Source organism: Callospermophilus lateralis, chromosome 3 (genome assembly GCF_048772815.1).
Source record: "Callospermophilus lateralis isolate mCalLat2 chromosome 3, mCalLat2.hap1, whole genome shotgun sequence".
Lineage (NCBI taxonomy): Eukaryota > Metazoa > Chordata > Mammalia > Rodentia > Sciuridae > Callospermophilus > Callospermophilus lateralis.
This window is the reverse complement of record NC_135307.1, coordinates 323835-345306: the sequence shown is the minus strand read 5'-3', so window position 1 is coordinate 345306 and position 21472 is coordinate 323835.

Genomic DNA, 21472 nt, shown 5'->3' with positions numbered 1-21472 from the left:
CCCGGCTCAGAGGCTGGGGTGGGGTGCGATCTGCAGGTGGCTGGCTCCCAAGCACACACCCTGGCCTCTCTGCCCAGGAGACCTCTCCCCCAGAAGGGCTCACTTTGCGATGCTCCTGTTAATTGGGTTGCTGTGCCATGCCTGCCCTTGGTGGGACTCAGTTCCCAGGACCCTTCCTGGATGGCACCAGGAGGCCCAGCAGCCCAGGGCTCACATACTGGGGCAGCTCACATGCTCCTCAGCCCTCATCCTGTCCTGCTCCCTCAGCTCCTTGGGACTCCACTGCACTCAGGCTGAAGGCTCCACCAACTGGGGGCGGCAACTGTCTTCCGCCCTCCCCTCCCTCATTCCTCCCTCTGAGCTTCACCAAACCAACAGAGCCCTAGGCAGTGGCATGTCACTTGTTCTGTCCTGCAGAGCCAAGGTAGCAGTTGCAGGAGTTGCCCCGTGCACTCTGCATTAGAGTAGGAGAAGCAGCAGCCCTTAGGACCTGTAGATATCCATAGAGAGCCTCCCAGGTCGCGGCCAGAGCCCCACCAGGCATCCCTGAGACTTCCCCTTAGGGCCGACCATTTGGCTCCCCAGCCCTCCTGGTTCTCACCTCGTACAGGTGCTTCCCTGGGCAGTGGACACTGTGCTCCTCTCCTATTGCAGAAGAGCACCCTCTTGCAACTGGGAGTCCACAGGGCTCACCCAGGCAGGCTCACAGGGAGCACAGTCTTGGCCCAGCAGGCCTAGAGGGGGCGCTGGGGAGGCACGGGGATCCCTGGGCAGGCAAATGGGTGCTGGGCAGGGCTCTACCCACAGGCATCCTGTAAAGAACGGACTGCTGATCTCCGAGCTTCACTTGCTGACCCTACCCAGCCTCGCATACCTGGCCATGGCACCCAAACGTTCACAGGCACCAGAGCCCCCTCCCCGTGTCTTCCTCCGCCCTCTGAGATGGTCTGGGCGTCACTCCCCCAGCCTCCTGTAGGCTCCTTCAGCGGCCTCTGCCCATGTGCCACTCCATTGAGTACAGTGGTGCCAGGGACCCTGTGCCTCTCCTGCCACCACCGATTTCTGCCAGCAGGATTGCCAGGGTACTTTCCAAGGAGAGGATTTTGGCAGGAGGTGCTGCTCTCTTGCAGGCCCACACCAAGGGTTCCTCCCGCTGCAGACAGGGTAGTGGCCTCCATGCAGCCAAGACCTAGCTCTTCCTGAGACACACCCTGGGGGCACAGAGCCCCACACACCCTTTGCTCCCATATTCCAGGGGCCCTGGCACCAAACCAGTTGTCATGTCCCCGTGACCCCACAACAGGACGCCAGGCACTCACCCTTCTCCACTTCCCTTGGTCCAGCTGTCCTACCTCCAGAATGCTCCTCCTCCACCTGCCAAAGTCTAGCCCTTTCCCAGGCTCTGCCTAGATTCCCAGGGACGCCTCCTTCTGCATCTGGGGTGGATGATCTCATCTGACTCATGACTTACACACTCAGACCTGCTGATGACTCCCCCGTTTGTAGATGAGCACACACCAGCTCCCAGAATAGATTTCTGCCTAACACCCTGCTTGGAAGTCTATCAGGCATCCCACATGGGCTTGCCCATACACCTGCTCCCCACCTGGGATGCCTCCCCATGTCCAACCCCAGTGGGCTGAATAGCACCCCAAGTGCACTGGGACCTGGGGATAGGGCTTCTTTTGCATTTAGGGTCTCTGCAGATGTAATTAGGTAATGATCTCAAGATGAAACCATCCTGGGTAAGGGTGGCCCTATGCAATCACAGTGTGCTCACTAGAGACAGAGAAGGGGACACAGGCACAGAGGAGTAGCACCTGGAGACAGAGGCAGAGACTGCAGTGAGGGTCCACCAGCCCAGGGCCACCTGGAACCCCAGGAGCTGGAGAGGCAGGAGGAGCCTCCCTGGAGCCTAGGCAGGGATCTCAGTCTGGGACCCCTGGTCTTGGCCTCTGCCCTCCAGGGCTGGCAGAGGACAAGTTCCTGTGGTTTTCAACTGCTGGTTTGTGGTCATTTCCCACATCAGCCCCAGGGTTCCCCTGCACTGGCCAAGTGCTGGGGTGCCACCTTGGCACTCCCGCCATCTGTAAAGTTCCCCTCTGTAGCTGGACAAGACATGCCTGGAGCCTACCCTGGAGCCTACCCTAAGCCCTGTGACCCCTGGTCTCAGCCTTCTGCCCTCTAAGCCTGGGGGAGAAGATCCCATCAGACTGGGAAAATGGTTTAAGCCCCTGTGACACTTTGTTTCTAAGTGCAGGACATTAACAGAGCCATGAAATTGCATCCAAAGTTGGCCCCTCATCCCTGCCTTTGAGATATCCTGTCCACCAGGCTCGTCCCTCCCTCCCCTCTGTTCAACTCTGCAGCTCCCTGGGCCCCAGGGCTCCTTCCTGCCTCCTCTCTGCTCAGCTCTGCAGCTCCCTGGGCCCTGGGTCTCCTCACCCACTCCCCTCTGCTCAGCTGCAGACCCCTGGGTTTGGGAGCCTCTTCAACCAGGTCTCCCTGGCACTACCCTCTCCGTGTCTGCTCCCCCAGAGCAGGAGCCTTGTGCTAAGTCAGTGTGAGCCTGTGTCCCCTGCAGTGACTCCTCTGATGTCCTGTTGCCACCCTGCTGGTATAGTATGGGCTCCCCCACCAGAGCAGGCTCAGTCACTTGGAGAGTGTCCAGTTCTCACCCTCCTGGTGACACTCCTTCCTCCCTGTGGGACAGCTGGAGATGGTGTGTTGCACTCGGCCTGCTGGCCCCACATCCCACTTGGCTGTCCAGACAAGCTGTGGTGGCCCTGGGGCACCTTGGGAGCTGCAATGGCCTGCGTGCTTGTGGTGATCCCACCAGGTGATACTCCCCGTGGGAGTCCTGCTGGAGTGACTCGCTGGACCCTGACACAGACCTAGGCCTGGGGTCATACACCCTGCCCCTGGTGGGCCAGCTGGCTCCCTCTGACCAGGAGCATGAGACCCTGCCCTCCTCTCTTTGGGTCTGTGAGTGGTGGCACTGCTTCCTCATGTCTCCTGACTAGGAGTGGCCTCCTCTGGGGCTCAGCTGAATACCCCCATCCCAAATCCTTCCTGATGGGGTTGTCGCCCAGGGGCCTTGTGACAGGAAAGCACCATGGGTCTGCCAGAGCCTCAGTTCACCTCGCTTTAGGCTGCCTCCTGGGAGAGGCACAGGGTCAAGGTGGGGTTCAGATTGTGGGTCTGCTTGGGGACAGACTTCTCCCTGAGAGGCTCAGTGCTCCTCCATCACCAAATCCCGCAGCCTGGGGACCTGAGCTTCCCTCCTGCACCCAGCACTCCATGTCCCTCATGAGCCCATGTTTGGCCTCAGGGTCCCACAGGAGAACTTTCCTCTCCCACGAGTGACAGGCTGACATCTTTCCCAGGCTGTGGCCTGAACCTCCACCTGATCCTCTCCTGAGTGACTCCGGGTCCTGCACAGGGCTCAAAGCACCTCCTGCTCTGGTCCACATAACTGGGGTTGGGATCCTGAAGGGCAGGCCATCCTCAGCAGGGACCTGGGACGCTCCTTCCTGCATCTTCCCACCCCTCAGGACCCAAGGCCCCCTGTACCCCTCCTTCCCTCTCCCTGCTCACAGCCCCCCTGTAACCCTACCTCCCTCTCTCTGCTCAAAGGCCCCTATATAACTCCCTCCCTGACCCTGCTCACAGCCCCCCTGTACCCCTCCCTCCCTCTCCTTGCTCACAGCCCAATGTACCCCATCCTCCCTGTCCCTGCTCACACCCCCATGTATCCCTCCCTCCCTGTCCTGTCCCTGCTCACAGGCCCCTGTACCCCTCCAAACCTGTCCCTGCTCACAGCCCCCTGTACCTCTCCCTCCCTATCCCTGATAACAGGCCCTGTACCCCTCCTCCCTGTCCCTGCTCACAGGTTCCTATACCCCTCCCTCCCATTCCCTGATCACACCCCCTGTACACCTCCCTCACTCCATCTGCTCACAGCCCCTGTACCACTCCCTTCCTGTCCCTGCTCACAGGTCCCTATACCCCTCCCTCCCTCTACCTGTTCACAGCCCCTGTACCCCTCCCTCCCTCTCCCTGCTCAAAGGCCCCCTGTACCTCTCTCTCCCTCTCCCTGGTCACAGCCACATGTAAACCTCCCTCCCTGTCCCTCCTCCAATGCCCCTGTACCCCTGCTCCCTGTGCCTGCTCACAGGTGCCAATACCCCTCACACCCATTCCCTGTTCACAGCCTCTGTACCCCTCCCTCCCTCTCCCTGCTCACACCCCCTTTACCCTTCATTCCCTCTCTCTACTCACAGCCACCTGTACCTCTCCTTCCTTGTCCCTGCTAACAGGTCCCTGTACCCCTCCAACCCTCTGCCTGCTCACAGCCCCATATACCCCTCCCTCCCTGTCCCTACTCACACCTGCTGTACCCCTCCCTCCCTGTCCCTACTCACAACCCATGTGCCACTCCCTCCCTGTCCCTGCTCACAGCCCCTATAAACCTCCCTCCCTCTCCCTGCTCACAGGCCCTGTACCCCTCCTTCATTCTCCCTGCTCAAGGCCCATTTACCCCTCATTCCCTCTCCCTGCTCACAGCCCCCCTCTACCTCTCCCTCCCTTTCCCTGCTCAAACCCCCTGTACCCCTCCCTCCCTCTCCCTGCTCAGAGCCCCCTGTACCCCTCCCTCCCTGTCCTGGCTCACAGGTCCCTGTACCCCTCCCTCCCTCTCCCTGCTCACAGTCCCTGTACCCCTCCTTCATTCTCCATGCTCAAGGCCCCTGTAACCCTCAAACCCTCTCTCTGCTCACAGCCCCCCTGTATCTCTCCCTCCCTTTCCCTGCTCACACCTGCCTGTACCCCTCACTCTATCTCCCTGCTCAGAGCACCCTGTTCCCCTTCCTCCCTGTCCTGGCTCATAGGTCCCTGTACCCCTCCCTCCCTCTCCCAGCTCATATCTCCTTGTACCCCTCCCACCATCTCCCTGCACACAGCCCCCCTGTACCATGCCCTCCCTTTCTCTGCTCACTCCCCCCTGTACCACTTCCTCCCTCTCCCTGCTCAGAGACCCCTGGACCCCTCCCTCCCTCTATTGGCTCACAGGTCCCTGTACCCCTCCCTCCCTCTACCTGCTCACAGACCCTGAACCCCTCCCTCCCTCTCCATGCTCATAGCTGCCTATACCCCTTTCTCCATCTCCCTTCTGACAGCCCCTGTAACCCTCACTCCCTCTACCTGCTCACAGAACCCTGTACCCCTCCTTCCCTCTCCCTGCTCACAGCCCCTGAACCCCTCCCTCCCTCTCCTTGCTCATAGCTCCCTGTACCCCTCCCTCTATCTCCCTGATCATAGCCTTTGTACCCCTCACTCCCTCTCCCTGCTCACAGACCCCCTGTACCTCTCCATCCCTCTCCCTGCTCACACCCCCTGTACACCTCCCTCCCTCTCCCTGCTCAGAGCCCCCCTGTACCCCTCCCTCCCTCCTTCTCCATGCTCACAGGTCCCTGGACCCCTCACTCCCTGTCTCTGCTCACAGGCCCCTGTACCCCTCCCTTTCTCTCCCTGCTCACACCCCTCTGTACCCCTCCATCCTGCTCCCTGCTCACAGGCCTTTTACCCCTCCTTCACTCTCCCTGCTCAATGCCCCTGTACCCCTCACTCCCTCTCCCTGCTCACAGCTCCCATGTATCTCTCCCTCCCTCTCCATGCTCACTGGCCCTGTACCCCTCCTTCATTCTCCCTGTTCAAGTCTCCTGTGCCCCTCACTTTCTCACCCTGCTCACAACCCCCTATTACCTATCCATCCCTCTCCCTACTCACACCCCCCTGTACCCCTACCTCCCTCTCCCTGCTCACAGGCCCTGTACCCCTCTTTCATTCTCCCTGTTCAGGGCCCCTGGACCCCTCACCCCTTCTCCCTGCTCACAGCCCCCCTCTACCTCTCCCTCCCTTTTCCTGCTCACTCCCCCCTGTACCCCTTTCTCCCTCTCCCTGCTCAGAGATCCCTGTACCCCTCCATCCCTGTTCAGGCTCACAGGTCCCTGTACCACTCCCTCCCTCTACCTGCCTAGAGCCCCTGAACCCCTCATTCCCTCTCCCTGCTCACAGCCCCCTTGTACCCCTCCCTCCCTCTCCCTGCTCATAGCTCCCTGTACCCCTCCCTCCATCTCCCTGCTCACAGGCCCATTACCCCTCCTTCATTCTCCCTGCTCAAGGCCCCTGTTCCCCTCACTCCCTCTCCCTGCTCACAGTCCCCCTGTGCCTCTCCATCCCTCTCCCTGCTCACACCCCCCTGTACCCCTCCCTCCCTCTCCCTGCTCACACCCCCCTGTACCCCTCCCTCCCTCTCCCTGCTCACACCCCCCTGTACCCCTCCCTTCCTCTACCTGCTCACAGGCCCTTTACTCCTCCCTCCTTCTGGCTCCTCACAGGCCCTGTACCCCTCCATCCCTGTCCCTGCTCACAGCCCCCTGTACCTCTACCTCCCTCTCCGTGCTCACAGCCCCCTGTACCTCTCCATTCCTCTGCCTGTTCACACCCCCCTTTATTCCTACCTCCCTCTCCCTGCTCACTGTTCCCCTGTACCCCTCCCTCCCTCTCCCTACTCACAGCCTCATGTACCCCACCCTCCCTGTCCCTGTTCCCATGCCCCTGTTCCCCTCCTTTTCTGTCCCTGCTCACAGCCCCTGTACTGCTCCCTCCCTCTCCCTGCTCAGAGCCCCTGTACCCCTCACTCCCTGTCCTGGTTCACAGGTCCCTGTTCCCCTCCCTCCCTCTCCCATCTCAATGGTCCCTGTACCCCTCCCTCCTTCTCCCTGTTCATAGCCCCTGTACCCCTCACAATCTCTCCCTGCTCACAGCCCCCCTGTGCCTCTCCATCCCTCTCCCTGCTCACAGCCCCCCTGTACCTCTCCATCATTCTCCCTGCTCAAAGCCCCCCTGTACCCCTCCCTTTTTCTCCCTGCTCACAGGCCCTGTACCCCTCACTCCTTCTCCCTGCTCACAGCCCCCCTGTATTTCTCCATTCCTCTTCCTGTTCACATGCCCATGTACCCCTCCCTCCCTCTCTCTGCTCACAACCCACAGTACCCTTCCTTCCCTCTCCTTGCTCACAGCCACCTGTACCCCTCCATCCCTCTCCCTGCTCACAGCCCCATGTATGCCTCCCTCCCTGTCCTGTCCCTGCTGGCACCCCCTGTACATCTCCCTACCTGTCCCTGGTCACAGCCCCCTTTACCCCTTCCTGCCTGTCTCTGATCACAACCCTCTGTATCCCTCCCTCCCTGTCCCAACTAACAGGCCCCCTGTACCCCTCCCTCCCTATCCCTGCTCAAAGCCCCTGAACCCCTCCATCTCCCTGCTCACAGCCCCTGGAAACCTCATGCCTCTCCCTGCTCACAGCCCCCCTGTACCTCTCCATCCCTCCTCCTGCTTCCACCCCCCTGTACCCCTCCCTCCCTTTCCCTGCTCACAGGCCCTGTACCTCTCCTTCATTTTCCCTGCTCAAGGCCTGTTTACCCCTCACCCTCTCTCCCTGCTCACAGCCCCCCTGTACCTCTCCCTCCCTTTCCCTCCTCACACCCCCCTGTACTCCTCCCTCCCTCTCCCTGCTCAGAGACCCCTGTACCCCTCCTTCATTCTCCTTGCTCAAGGCCCCTGTTCCCATCACTCCCTTCTCTGTCACAGCCCCCCTGTACCTCTTCATTCCTCTCCCTGCTCATACCCCCCTGTACCCCTCCCTCCATCTCCCTGCTCACAGGCCCTGTACCCCTCCTTCATTCTCCCTGCTCAAGGCCTCTGTACCCCTCACTTCCTCTCTCTGCTCACAACCCCCCTGTACCTACATCCCCCTCCCTGCTCACACCCCCCTGTACCCCTTCCTCTGTCTCCCTGCTCACACCCCCTTGTACCCTTCCTTCCCTCTCCCTGCTCACAGCCACCTGTACCTCTCCCTTCCTGTCCCAGCTCACAGTTCCCTGTACCCCTCCTTCATTCTCCCTAGTCAATGCCCCTGTACCCCTCACTCCCTCTCCTAATTGGGTTAAGCCTGTCCAAATTAGCAATAGTCAGAAAGGGTGGTCTAGTGAGCAGGGCCCAATTTACCTGATGGGAGGCTTCACTGTTAGCAGTAAGCATTGCACACAGTAGGACCACCATCATCGGCCCATGGATGTGGTTGCCACAAGGAAAAGGGGCAAATCTAGTGGCTTTGTCAACAAGACCTTTAAGATCACCCCAGTTATTTTACATGAGGTCTGTTTGTGTTGTTGACGTCTTTGCCTATGAGGGTTTTCCTCCAGAGTTAGTTCCTTCATCTCCTTGGTTGGTAGTTCTGGGTGTGCAGGACTTGACTTTCAGCAGGCACCAGCTGGGGTGAGGCTCCTGTTAACATATGCAAACCCTCCACCGTGGTTAGGAGGGACCCCAGGCCATCCCATGCACTTGTTATGGGATCCCTCCATGAGACCATAGGTAGAGGGAGAGCCCCGTAAGGGGACCCCATGTTTATAGGCTGCTGTGACTGTAGAACATTTTGACATTGAAAGAAAATTTGAAGCAAGTAAGATTCTTTTCAAGGCATCATGAGGGGACTTGGTATAGCTTCCCCCTCTGTTTTGTAGCATGGTCTTTAATTCCTTGTGTGTTCTTTCTATGATGCCTTGAGCCTAAGGGTTGTAGGGGATCCCAGTTAAGTGCTGAATATGCCAATCACTGCAACCTGCCTGAAATGCCTTGCTAGTACAGGCTGGCCCATTGTCAGCTCTAATAGAAATGGGAACATTCGTGATTCCAAAACATTGAAGTATGTTCGTGATGTCCCCTTTTTTAAAATTTCTCCTGTGGAGGCTGTGGCCATTACACAGCCTGAATAGATATCAATGATTATACAAATGTATTTTAAATTTTCAAAGGTGCATAATGAGTGACATCCATTTGCCATAATGCACTATATCTTAACCCTCAGGGATTCACTCCAGCAGGTTGTAAAGGGCCAATGGGGAGAAAGGTGCACATTTTTTGCAGTCTCTGACTAGCTGTCTGCAAGCCTCCTTAGTCCTGTTTTATGTAACTTCCATGAGAGGCTTGAGCTGCTTGTGTCCCTGTGTCCTGGGTGACCAAAATTCAGTCATCCAATGTGCCATTGCATGCTGGTGCCACTCCTGCTCTGTGTTCCTTCTTTAGTCCATCCCAGATCAGCTCCTTGGCTATGACTTCCCTAGGTCCTTCATGAGACTCCTTCCCTTCTACACCTTGTTTACTCTCTCAATAAACTGACAAGTCCTCCGTGGCTCTCTGCCTTAAGCCCTGTATGGAGACAGTACCTGCCCCAGCTGGTAACTTCCTCCAGGCTCTCAGAGCACAGAGCCCACCTGATTGAAATACTTTGATGGGCCTGTGGCCTGTACCCCAGGGGAACTGTAAATCCCCTCTCCCTGCAAGCATTCAGCTGGGAGGCTGACATTTGAGGTGTGGTTAGGATCCCCTGATGTTCACATCATCATAGAAGAATGCCTTCCACTTCAAAAGTGTCATGGGCTCAAGAGCCGCTCTGTCTAGGTCTTTCCAGTCTTGAGGGCAATTAAGTTCCAGACTGAGTGATTCCAGCATTTGCTCTGCAAATGGCCCCCAGGACCCATCCTCTTTCACTGCCTTCTGTACCTCCTTCAGGACACCCAATGCCTGTGGATACCACATGGCAGGGTGCTATGGGGTGGGGGCCGTGTTGACTGGGAAGGCTTGCACTCCCTTACCCCACTTCTCATCTCTTATCCTCCCCGGCTGGTGACTTCCCCAGGATCTCAGAGCACAGAGCCCACCTGGTCGCAATGCTCTTGTGGGCCAAATTATTAATCTTTAAAAGGATCTCTGCCTCCTGGAATGGGTTTCTGGGAGACCACGTCTTGGGCCTGCCTGGTGGCCTGGTCATTTCTAAGCTGCCATAGTCTTTCTGGATTGGGCATTGCCTCATAAGGAGGCGATTGCCATGGACTCAGGGAAGGATATAACTTTTTCCTGTCAGTAGAAGGTGCCCCTGCACATTTGTGGCCACCTCTTCCTGCTCATGAAGGCCAGCAGCACCATTTCCTGCCTCTCTCCCTCCTGCAGCTCTGGGGTTGCTGGCTGTGAAGTAAATTCTGGCCCCTTTCCCATGCCTGCTGTGGGTGCTTGCTTTGAGGTAGATTGCCACCCCACCTTTTTCCTGTTGCCTGTGTGTTTTCTTGATCAGTCTCACCAAAGATTTGTCCATTTTATTGATCTTTAAAAGGACAAAGCTTTTTTTCATTGGTTTTTTTGTGCTGTTGATTTTATTCTGTTTTATTTATGTCCACTTTATGTCAACAAGACTTCTATATTTTTATATTTTATTTGATCAGCTGGATTATATATAATTATTGTCATATTAAAAATAAAAAATGCGTAAACAAAATGTTATGAGTCATTTCTTCCTGCCTGTATTTTCTACATAAAATTTCTCTGTCATAACCTTCTCAAATTATTATCTGTTCTTTATACCAAATACAAATACAGTAATTTTCCTTTGCCTTATGTCTCTAATATCATTATATATCTAATTAATAATCATATTTTGTACAATACCTTTTCATAAGTGAACAAACATGATATTGCAACTGATACACTGAATTTTCCCAATTGTTTACTTTCCCAATGGATTAGTTTCTATCTCCTGTGCTTCACTGAAACCTTAGGACTTGCTCTGGGGGCTGGATGCTGGGATCTCTTTCCCTAAACATGATCCCTCACTTTAAATCTCCTTCTTGACATGTTTCGCAACACATTGTTCATTTAGTAGCATATTATTCAGTCTCCAGGTGTTGGAGTTGTTTTTATTTTTTTTATTTTATTATTGATTTCTAATTTTGTTTATTTATGATCCGATAGAATGCAAGGTAGTATCTCTACATTTTTATATTTGCTAAGAGTTCCATTGAAGCACAATACATGTTCTGTTTTAGAGAAGAATCCATGTGCTGCTGAGAAGAATGTGTATTCATTCATTGATGGATTAAATATTCTATATATGTCAGGTGGAGTCTAAGTTATTGATAGTATTATTGAGTTCTATAGTTTCTTTGTTCAGCTTTTGTTAGGAAGATTTATTCAGTGGTGAAGAGGTGTGTTAAAGCCACTCAGAATTATTGTGTTGTGGTCTATTTGACTCCTGAACTTGAGAGGAGGGTTTTGATAAATGTAGATTCTCCATTTGGGGGGGCATATATATTTATAATCATTATGTCTTGTTCATGAATGGTTCCCTTAAGCAGTATGAAATGTCCTTCTTTATCCCTTTTGATTGACTTAGGCATGAAGTCTACTTTATTTGATATGAGGATGGAAACCCCTGCTTACTTTCTCAGTCCAGCTGAGTGGTATGATTTTCCCCAATATTTCACCTTTAGTCTGTGTATATCTCTCCTCTGAGATGAGTCTTTTGAAGGCAGCATATTATTGTTTTTTATCCAATCTGCTAGACTATGTCTTTTGATTGGTGAGTTAAACTATTAACATTCGTGGTTATTATTTTGATATGATTTCTATTCCCAGGCATTTTTGTTTATTATTGGTATTTAACTTGACTTGGTTTAACCTTTGATTGATTTTTCCTTGCAATACACCCTGTGTTGATTTTCCTTGGTTGCTTTTCATTTTCTCTGCATGGAATATTTTGCCGAGTATGTTTTGTAATGCAGGTTTTCTAGCTGGAAGTTCTTTTAACTTTTGTTTTTATGGAAGGTTTTTATTTCATCATCAGTTCTAAAGATTAATTTTGCTGGATACAAGATTTTTGGTTGACATCCATTTTCTTTCAGAGCTTGATGTACCTAACCTAATTGATTTTTCTATGTATGTATTCTGATTCCTCTCTCTTGTAGCTTTTAAAATTCTCTTCTCATTTGTTACATGAGGCATTTTTATTATAATGTGTCTTGCATGGATCTGTTGTGATTTGTACATTTGGCATTCTGTAAGTCTCTTGTATTTGGTTTTCCAATTCATTCTTCATGTTTGGAAAATTTTCTCTTATTATTGTATTGAATAGATTTATCATTCCTTTGTTTTGGAACTCTATGCCTTCCTCTATCCCAGTAACTTTTAAATTCAGACTTTTTATGCTATCCATATTTCTTGAATGTTCTGCTCATGGTTTCTTACCATTTTCACTGTGTGGTCTACATTATTTACAAGATTATATATTTTGTCTTCATTGTCTGACATCCTGTCTTCCAAGTGGTCCAACCTGTTGGTGATGCTTCCAATTGGACGTTTAATTTGGTTATTGTTTCTTTCATTTCAAGGATTTCTGTTTGGTAAATTTTAGAACCTCTATCTCCCCATTAATATTTTCTACCTGTATTTGCTTACGTAACTCTCTATCAAAATGATCTCATGCTCCTGTAGATGCTCTCTTATATTATCCATTCATCCACAGAACATTTTAATTATGTGCATCCTGAACTCCCTCACTGTGATTCGTCTGTGGTGCTGGCCATGGATTCTAACAATGCCATATCTTGATTTGTTTTGGGCCCTTTCTTTCCTGGTCTTTTTATGTTGATTGTGTGTCTTCAATTCTAGCACTGCGGATCTAGGGCATTAACATTTTTACCCTATTGGCTTATACTGCCCCTTCAGGGGAAGGACAATGATAACAGATCCCATTAGGAACAGTATACAACATTAATTTGTATTCAACCTCAAATTGTTGCTATTAAGATGTTAATAGTTTGGTCAGAATTTACAGAAATGGTGAATTCTAATATTATCTTCAATATAATCAGTAGGTTTGCAAAAGCGCTTTCAGGCTGTGATGGTAGACAAAGAACCGGAGGTGAGGTGTAGGATGTTAGGCCTACAGAACTGGTGAAACATTGTGGTTATTTAGCAAGGAAGTTCCTTCATTCCCAGGAGCTGCTGGGCCTGAGGAAGAGGTCAGGGCTGATAAGACTCTAGCATGGAGGACATTTCCACAGCAACCAGGCCATTCTATGCCTTTGCCCAGAAACTTTCCCTGTCACCAAGTATGCCACAGCCGTGAAGTCATCAGGGACCCCAACATCAGACACTGGTCTCCCAGTAACTGTTACTACTCCCCACGCTTTATCCTGGGGCTCTGCAGCTCACAGGGCACCTGGGCCCACAGCCAGGCTGTGCTTCACAGTGACTGGGGCAGAGCAGCTGGGGGGCTCCCCACACCCAGGAGGGACAGGTGATGGACAGCTGGGTGTGCACAGCCTGGGATCCATCATGGCACCTGGCACCCCTGTGTCAGGGTGCTGTCCTCTGCCTCACTAGAGCTGGGTTTCAGTGTAAGTGTGAAAATACAGCTGTGATCCCAAAATCTCTGCGGACTCTAAGTAGCTCAACAATAGGGATCCGCAGTGACCGGGAACCATTCCAACACTCAGATAAGAGACAGGTAGTATGAGAACAATCCAGCATCCCCGATGAGGTGGCCTCAGCCAAAAGGAATAAGAAGGGGGATTGGACACAGACCATTGCAGGAGGCAATGTGGCATTATACAACAGAGAGTTGAATGAAACAGATGTAAGTCTATTACCTTGTTCACTTTCCCTAACAGTACCAGAAATATTAGCCAGCCAACTTTTGGCTCCTACCAATTGAGCCAGTGCAGAAATATCGGCTGAAGCCCCCTTTTCATTGGAAATCAGCCATTGAAACCAGGACCAACCTACTCCTGTAGAGGAGCTGGCACTATTGTTAAAGTTATAAACATACCTATTAAGAGAGGGGGAAAGGGAGAAACCTTTAGCAACTTGATGTTTCTCCCAAGAATGATCCTGACAAGGCGTAAATGTTGGGGGGAAACCAAGATTAGGGGAACAGTAAGGAGAGGCCTTGAAATGAGTGGCATTATAAATACTACTAGAAGAAGGAGGCACTGGGATTAGTACCTCGGAGATAATAGCCAAGGTAGTTATGTTAAGAGCAGAGCTGCTGTTTGCGGGGGTCCCTGAGCCTGATTGCTTCCCCGAAGCTACCTTGCTCAATACATCACTGATAATGCTTCCTGAGACCTGATTGGACCGCAATGGTTCCTCCCAGTTAGTCAAATTTTTGGTCTTAAGGCTAATGCAATTAGCGTTTCTAAGGCTGAAACAAAAAACTCCTGTGAGATTAACTTGAGATTGATTAAAAATTCTCTCCATGTCCCCTCTAGGAGAGGCACAGGGAGCAGACATCTCACATGAGGTAGAAAAAAGAGTGGGGAGGACACTAGAATTACCATGAACCGGCATCGGCATTGGCCAGGCCCGTGCCACTGCTTACCACCGCATTGGTGTCGCCTGTGCCATCGGCACCAGCACCAGAGCCAGAGCACTTAGCAGAATGAAGATCCTCATCACAGGATTGTTGTGGTATCTCTTGTTGCTGGTCAGCTGATGTCGAGACTCTTCTTGTCAAGCGTTCAGGGACCCACAATGGTTCCGTGCGATCCTGGGGAAAAACACATACAGATCCTCGTGCCCATGTCAGCACGGGGTCAGGGCCGTTCCATTGGCCCGTAAGAACATCCTTCCACTTAACATAGCCAATCACAGAGGGCTGAGGGGACACATGTCTATCGGCTGCAGAGCGACCATGAATATCCAAATTCAAAAAATTAATGGTAAAGAGAGCTAAGGACAGGCGTTCTTTAGGAGTGTGTTCAGCTCCTATTCCCCCTTTTTGTTTTTGTAAAGTTTCCTTTAAGGTGCGATGAGCACGCTCAACAATGCCTTGTCCTTGAGGATTATAAGGCAAACCATGAGTAAGTTGCACTCCCATAGTAGAACAAAAAGCTGTAAATTGTCTGCCAGTATAAGCAGGTCCATTATCAGTCTTAAGGGATGCAGGTGCACCCCATGCTGCCCATGCCTCTAAACAGTGAGTAATGACATTATGTGCCTTTTCTCCCGATAAAGTAGAAGCATAGATAATTCCAGAGCACGTATCAACGGAAACATGCACATACTTAAGGTTACCAAAGTCAGGTATATGTGTCACATCCATTTGCCAAACAACCAATGGCTTTAATCCCCGTGGGTTTACTCCATAATTAGGGGGATGAAGAAATGTGACACAATGGGGACATTGTAATACTATCTGCCTAGCATCCGCTCTTGAAATGGAAAAACGCCTGCGCAGCGTTAATGCATTAACATGGAAGTTTTGGTGAAACAACTTAGCCCCCTCTAAGGAGGAAGCCAAGCATATCAATTGACCTCTAGTGGCTAAGTCCGCACAGGCATTACCTTGGGATAACGGACCAGGAAGAGAGGTGTGAGCCCTGATGTGCATTGGATAAAAAGAAGCAGTGTGGTTAGAGATAAGCTGTTGAAGCTGAGTAAAGTAAACAGACACATTATGGGCATCACTAATAGTTCCCACGGCCTCCAGGACCTTTAGTGCTTGTACCACATAGCTGGAGTCTGAAATAAGATTAAAAGGAAAAGAACACTGTTTAAAAACTTCAATAACAATTTGTAGTTCTACCCATTGTGGATTTCCAGGAGCAAATTGATGCTGGATAGGGGGAGAGTCATTAATTACGTAGGCTCCCATTCCAGACTTGGAACCATCAGTAAAAATGTTAACAGCCCCCTGAATTGGACTGGATGAAGTTACCTTAGGGAAAATGATGGGATGTTCTTTAACAAAATGGAGTAATGGATGAGAAGGGTAGTGATTATCAATACTCCCTTGAAACGAGCAACACAGAATAGCCCAGTTGTCTAGAGTAACACATAAAACATTAAGTTGAGCTTTAGTGTAGGGTATGATAAGAGAAGAAGGTGATTGGCCGAAAAATTGAATGCTTTGTTGAATCCCTTTAAGTGCCAATGCTGCAACAGCATCAGGATAATATTCTAAGGATTTTCCTGGGGATACATGTGGGTGGATCCATAGTAAAGGCCCATCTTGCCACAGTACTCCAGTAGGCTGCCGCATAGTGGCAAGCACACATAACTGGAAAGGTTTATCACTCTGGAGCCTGCATAGAGTGGCATGCTGTATAGCTTGTTCTACTTTTATAAGGGCCGCTCTAGCCTCAGTAGTGAGGCTACGAGGGGAAGCAAGATCTGGATCACCCTTAAGAGTAGCATACAAAGGCTGGAGCACAATATTAGGAATATGTAAATATCCTCTTATCCAATTAATATCTCCCAGCAATTTTTGAAAATCATTTAAAGTTCAGAGATCTTGAGTCCTGATGGTAATTTTTTTGTGGTTTTAATTTGTCATACCCAATTGTCGCTCCCAAAAACCTGATAGAATCCCCCGTTTGAACCTTTTCAGGTGCGATGTGCAGTCCATGTTGAGCCAACAGCATCACAAGTTCTTTTTTTTTTTTTTTAAAGAGAGGGAGAGAAAGAATTTTAATATTTATTTTTTAGTTCTCGGTGGACACAACATCTTTGTATGTGGTGCTGAGGATCGAACCCGGGCCGCACGCATGCCAGGCGAGCGCGCTACCGCTTGAGCCACATCCCCAGCCCCATCACAAGTTCTTTATAAGCCTCATAAACTGTCTGTTCTAATTTTGCGGCCAATAACACATCATCCATATAGTGAAGATCTTGGTGGAGGAATACTTATGTCTGAGAGGTGCAAGTGCCTTCCCCACATACATCTGGCACATCGTGGGACTGTTAGCCATCCCCTGTGGCAACACCACCCACTCAAACCTTTGATCTGGTTCCTCATGATTACACGAGGGAAGGGTGAAAGCAAAACGTTGGGAATCTTTAGGATGCAAAGGAATGGAAAAGAAACAGTCTTTAATGTCAATAACAATTATATGCCAGCCTTGAGGAACAGAGGAGAGCAGAGGCAGCCCTCTTTGAATGGGCCCCATAAGCTGCATCTGAGCATTAACTACTCGTAGATCATGCAGTAGGCGCCACTTCCCTGATTTTTTCTTAATGACAAATATGGGAGTATTCCATGGAGAAGTAGAAGGTTGGATGTGACCCAAATCAAGTTGTTCTTTGACTAGATCATGGGCTGCTGCCAGTTTAACCGAGGGAAGAGGCCACTGAGGCACCCAAACAGGCTCCTCGGTGAGCCATGTTATGGGTATTTGAGCCCCAGTGGCCCCTAGGAAAAACCCAGACCAAACCTGTTAAGCTTTTGATGATCTTGAACAGGATGCTTACGTCCCTGTAGGTGCCTTCCTAGTCCTAGACCTGGCTTATACCCCATATTTTGCATGATATGTTGAGACACTGAGGAATAGTCATTACTAAGAGTGAACCCCATGTCATTCATCAGATCACGGCCCCATAAAGAAATAGGTAAATCAAGTACATAAGGCTGAAAGGTACCATCGTGTCCTTCCGAGTCCTTCCAAGATAGATGTCTACAGCTGATTTGAGGGGCTTGGGCATATCCAAGTCCTCTTAAGGATTGATCAGAAGCCTGCACTGGCCATCCCCTAGACCAGTCCTTAAGGGCTATGATACTACGATCTGCTCCTGTGTCCAGCAATCCCACAATAGATTTACCTTCTATGCTTAATTCCAAAGTGGGGCGATTGCTCATATCCAGTGACAAATAGGCACAATTTCCTCCGGTGGTACCAATCTGATTTCCTGTCCGTGACCTTGAGTCAGCAGGGAAGTGATTATGCAGACTAGGCAAAATTAGCAATTGAGCAATCCGATCCCCTGGGGAGATAGACACAATGCCCCTTGGAGCTTCCACCATAACCTTTACTGCCCCTACAGTATCAGGGTTTACAACTCCGGGGAAAACATGAAGACCTTGTAGGATAGAGGATGCATGTCCAATTAACAAACATACAGTGCCAGGGGGTAAAGGCCCTTTGAACTCAGTTTTCACCAATTGGACTCCCATCTTAGGTGTTAATACGAGTCTGGAGGTGGAACAGAGGTCCAATCCCACGGCACCTGTAGTGGCTCTCCGCATCTTGTGGGATGGCGTAGAGAAGGCCATGTCTCGGGTTCGGGTGTGACATTCTCCATTGCCCCATATATTCGTGGGCCCTGGGGTCGGGGGCCCCTTCGGCCGTTTTTTGGCCCAGCTGAAATAGGCTGTCCATGGATGTCCCTCACTGATCTACACTCTCTTGCCCAATGCTTCCCCTTTTTGCATTTTGGACACAGCCCCGGTTGACGAGGGCCATTAGAAGGGCCACCGCGAGGAGGTCCAGTAAAATTGCCTTTTTTAGGACAGTCACGTTTGAAATGGCCGGATTGACCACAATGGAAGCATGTTCCGGCACCAGGACCGCCCCCTTTTGCAATCCGAAGGACAGCAGCTGCAAGACCTGCATTAGTTAAAGGTCCTCCAAGCTCTCTACACACTTTCATCCAAGCTTCTATGCCCTTGTTTTTATAAGGAGCGATTGCTGCTTTACATTCTTTGGTGCATTGCTCAAAAACAAGTTGTTTAATCAAGGGCATTGCTCTATCAGGGTCACCAAAGATTTTTCCTGCGGCATCCACCATCCTAGCAACAAAGTCCGAGAAAGGTTCTGTGGGGCCTTGCATGATTTTTGTTAAATTGCCAGACACTTCTCCTCTATTTGGGAGTGATTTCCATGCACAGATACAAATGTTATTGATCTGTTCATATACGTCAGGGGGGTATCCTGTTTATTGATTAGCAAATCTGCCTTGTCCCAAAAGCATTTCCTTGTCCCAATGGGGGTGTCCCGCCGCATAGTTTTGGGCAGCCTGCTCTACAGCACCCTCTAGCACAAAGGCTCTCCAGTCCAAATATTTGCCTGGAGAAACACAAGCCCGAACAAGGCTAGCCCAATCAGAGGGAGTCATACAGTATCTAGACAGACTCTCCACCTGAGTTAATGTGAAGGCGGCATCCACCCCATAAGTGCGCACAGACTCTGCCAGGGTCTTCACAATTTTGAAATCTAAGGGCTCATGGAATCTTCCCCTATTGTCATCCTGGAAAACTGGATAAGCAAGACCCATCTCAGCGTTAACAGCCCTCCATGTTTGGGCATGGAAAGCTCTCCTCGAAACACCCTCACCGTACGGCGGCGGGTCCGGAGGATCATTTTTCTTGAGCTCCTGTTTATTTTTGTTCCCTTCTCCCATAGTTAAACTCCCTAGCTGCCGAGACAGTCTCCCGAGCTCCTCCTGTTCATCCTCCTCCTCTTCTGACCCACTTTTGCATGGGAGTGTGCGCAGTGTACTGAGATCTGGATACAAGCGTTTCCTCCCCCCGTTTCTCGCTCTGCACATTCCCCTCCTCCTGAAATATTTCACTCTGTGCCAGAGACAATCGCCTCCTCCCCTGTTTCTCGCTCCGCACACTGCCATCCTCCTGAAATACGTCACTGCCTGCCGAAGATAATTGTTTCCTCCCCTGTTTCTCGCTCCGCACACTCCCACCCTCCTGAAATACCTCACTGCCTGCCATTTCTGATCTTTCTTCATGTAATTGCTCTAAAACTTCTTGTCCTTTAGTAAGTGCTTCCTGACATCTGCTATCTGCGAGGCAACTACGGATCATCTTCCAAAGGGGTATCACCCCACCCTCTAATATGCCCTGCTCAGAAGCAAAGTCAAGGTCTGTGCCTAACTTATCCCAGCTAGGTATAGTAAGGCTGCCAGAAAATGCGAACCACGGTGCAACAATATCTGTCTTCTGTAAAAATCTCTGTAAAGTACTACGTTTCACTTTTAGGCCCTTGGAACGTAACAGGTTATCTAGGGCCAGGAGAAGCGGACTTGAAGATACGGCACCCATGACACAACAAAAGACACACAAAAAACAAGAGTGAAAGTAAGAGCAAAAGTACACAGTGCAGCTGCAATAAGATTTAATGCTCTCTCTGGCTTTACAGAGGAGCTGCCGCTTTGACAGCGGGTCCCAATTAATCTGGGACTAATCTCCGCTTTAACCGCGGGTCCCAATTATCTAGGACTGATCTCCACTTTACCTGCGGGTCCCAACTTACCTGGGACTAATTGGTGCACCACCCCTGACTGCTGAAAGTTCTGGTTCCCGGGTTTTCAGCACCACTTGTCGCGACCCCTTGCCCGCAAGGAAGACGCAACTCAGGAATCTTCTTTCAGCAGTTTATTCAGGCCTTGATTAAAGTATCTTTTAGTGACCTTCCTCTCTCTCTCGAGGGCCCAAGCACAGCCTAATAAAGCCTCCCACGTACCAATCTTAAGCCGCCGCGTGGATCTTTCTTATAGGGTGGCAAGGGATAGCGTGCCAACTCTCCACAAAAGAATTTGTTTATCACAGGCCACAGTGGAAGCCGGCGCCATCTTCTAATGGTGGCCACAATCTACAACAATGGCTTACCACAGATGAGATCACTGGAGAACAGAAAGCCAATCAGTGCATTTGCTAAAGAAGAGTTTCATTGAAAAAGGAAGACATCCCTGATGCTTCCAAGAGAAGTCATATGGTCGAGAAAGACCTGGACCCATCCTAACACAAATAGAACTAGCAGAATTAAGGAACTACTCTCTAGTTTTCTTAGAAATGACTCCCATAAAAACTCAGCTGTTAACAATAGATAGAAACAAAAGTCAGTTTGACTATTTCATCTTAAACACCTAGCAAAAACAGTTAAAACCAAAACTTAGATATTCCTGGGCATTTAAATCATCATCATCATCATCATCATCATCATCATCATCATTATCAAAATAATAAGTAATTTAAGGTGTACACATTATGTTAGCCCCCCCCCCAAATAAGTAAGAATGGAAACCAGCTCTTAACCCCCTTCTGCACCAGCTCTGGGTGACCCTGAGCTCCCTGTGTGCTGAGAGCCCCCTTCTGGTCCTGCATACCCTGCAGGGAGGTTTGTGTCTGGGCTCACACTAAGATCCCCTCCCTGTGTCTCTAGCACAGTAATAAGTGGCCTTGTCCTCGACTCTCAGACTGCTGATTTGTAGGAGTTTTTGGAGTTGTCTCTGGAGATGGTGAATCCGCCCTTCATAGAGTCTGGGAAGTAGGTGGTATCACTACTTGGGTTAATTTGGCCAACCCACTCCAGCCCCTTCCCAGGAGCCTGGCAAACCCAGCTCATCCATTTGTCACTAAAAGTGAATCCATAGGTTGCACAGGAGAGTTGCTGGGAACACCCAGGCTGTACTAGACCTCCCCCAGACTCCACCAGCTGCACCTCACACTGGACACCTGCAAACACAGAGGCAGCCTGGTCAGGACACTGTCACTCACCCACTCTTCCTCTCACTCATGTCCACTCACACACTCAGGATCTCTGGTTCTCCATTCATTACCTTTGAAAACAGCCACCAGGAAAACCCAGCTGAGCACAGACTCCATGGTGAGCAGCTGTGTTCAGTCCTGACCACTGAGTGGGCTGAGCTTGGAGTCCAGGGCTGGGCTCCTGTGCAGAGCTGCAGGGTCAGGTGGGCTGGTTTTCATGAGCAGAGGGAGGCCCTATTTGCATGTCCTCCTACTATATAGAGCTCTGGGTAGAGGCCTTAGAGATATCTCTGCTCA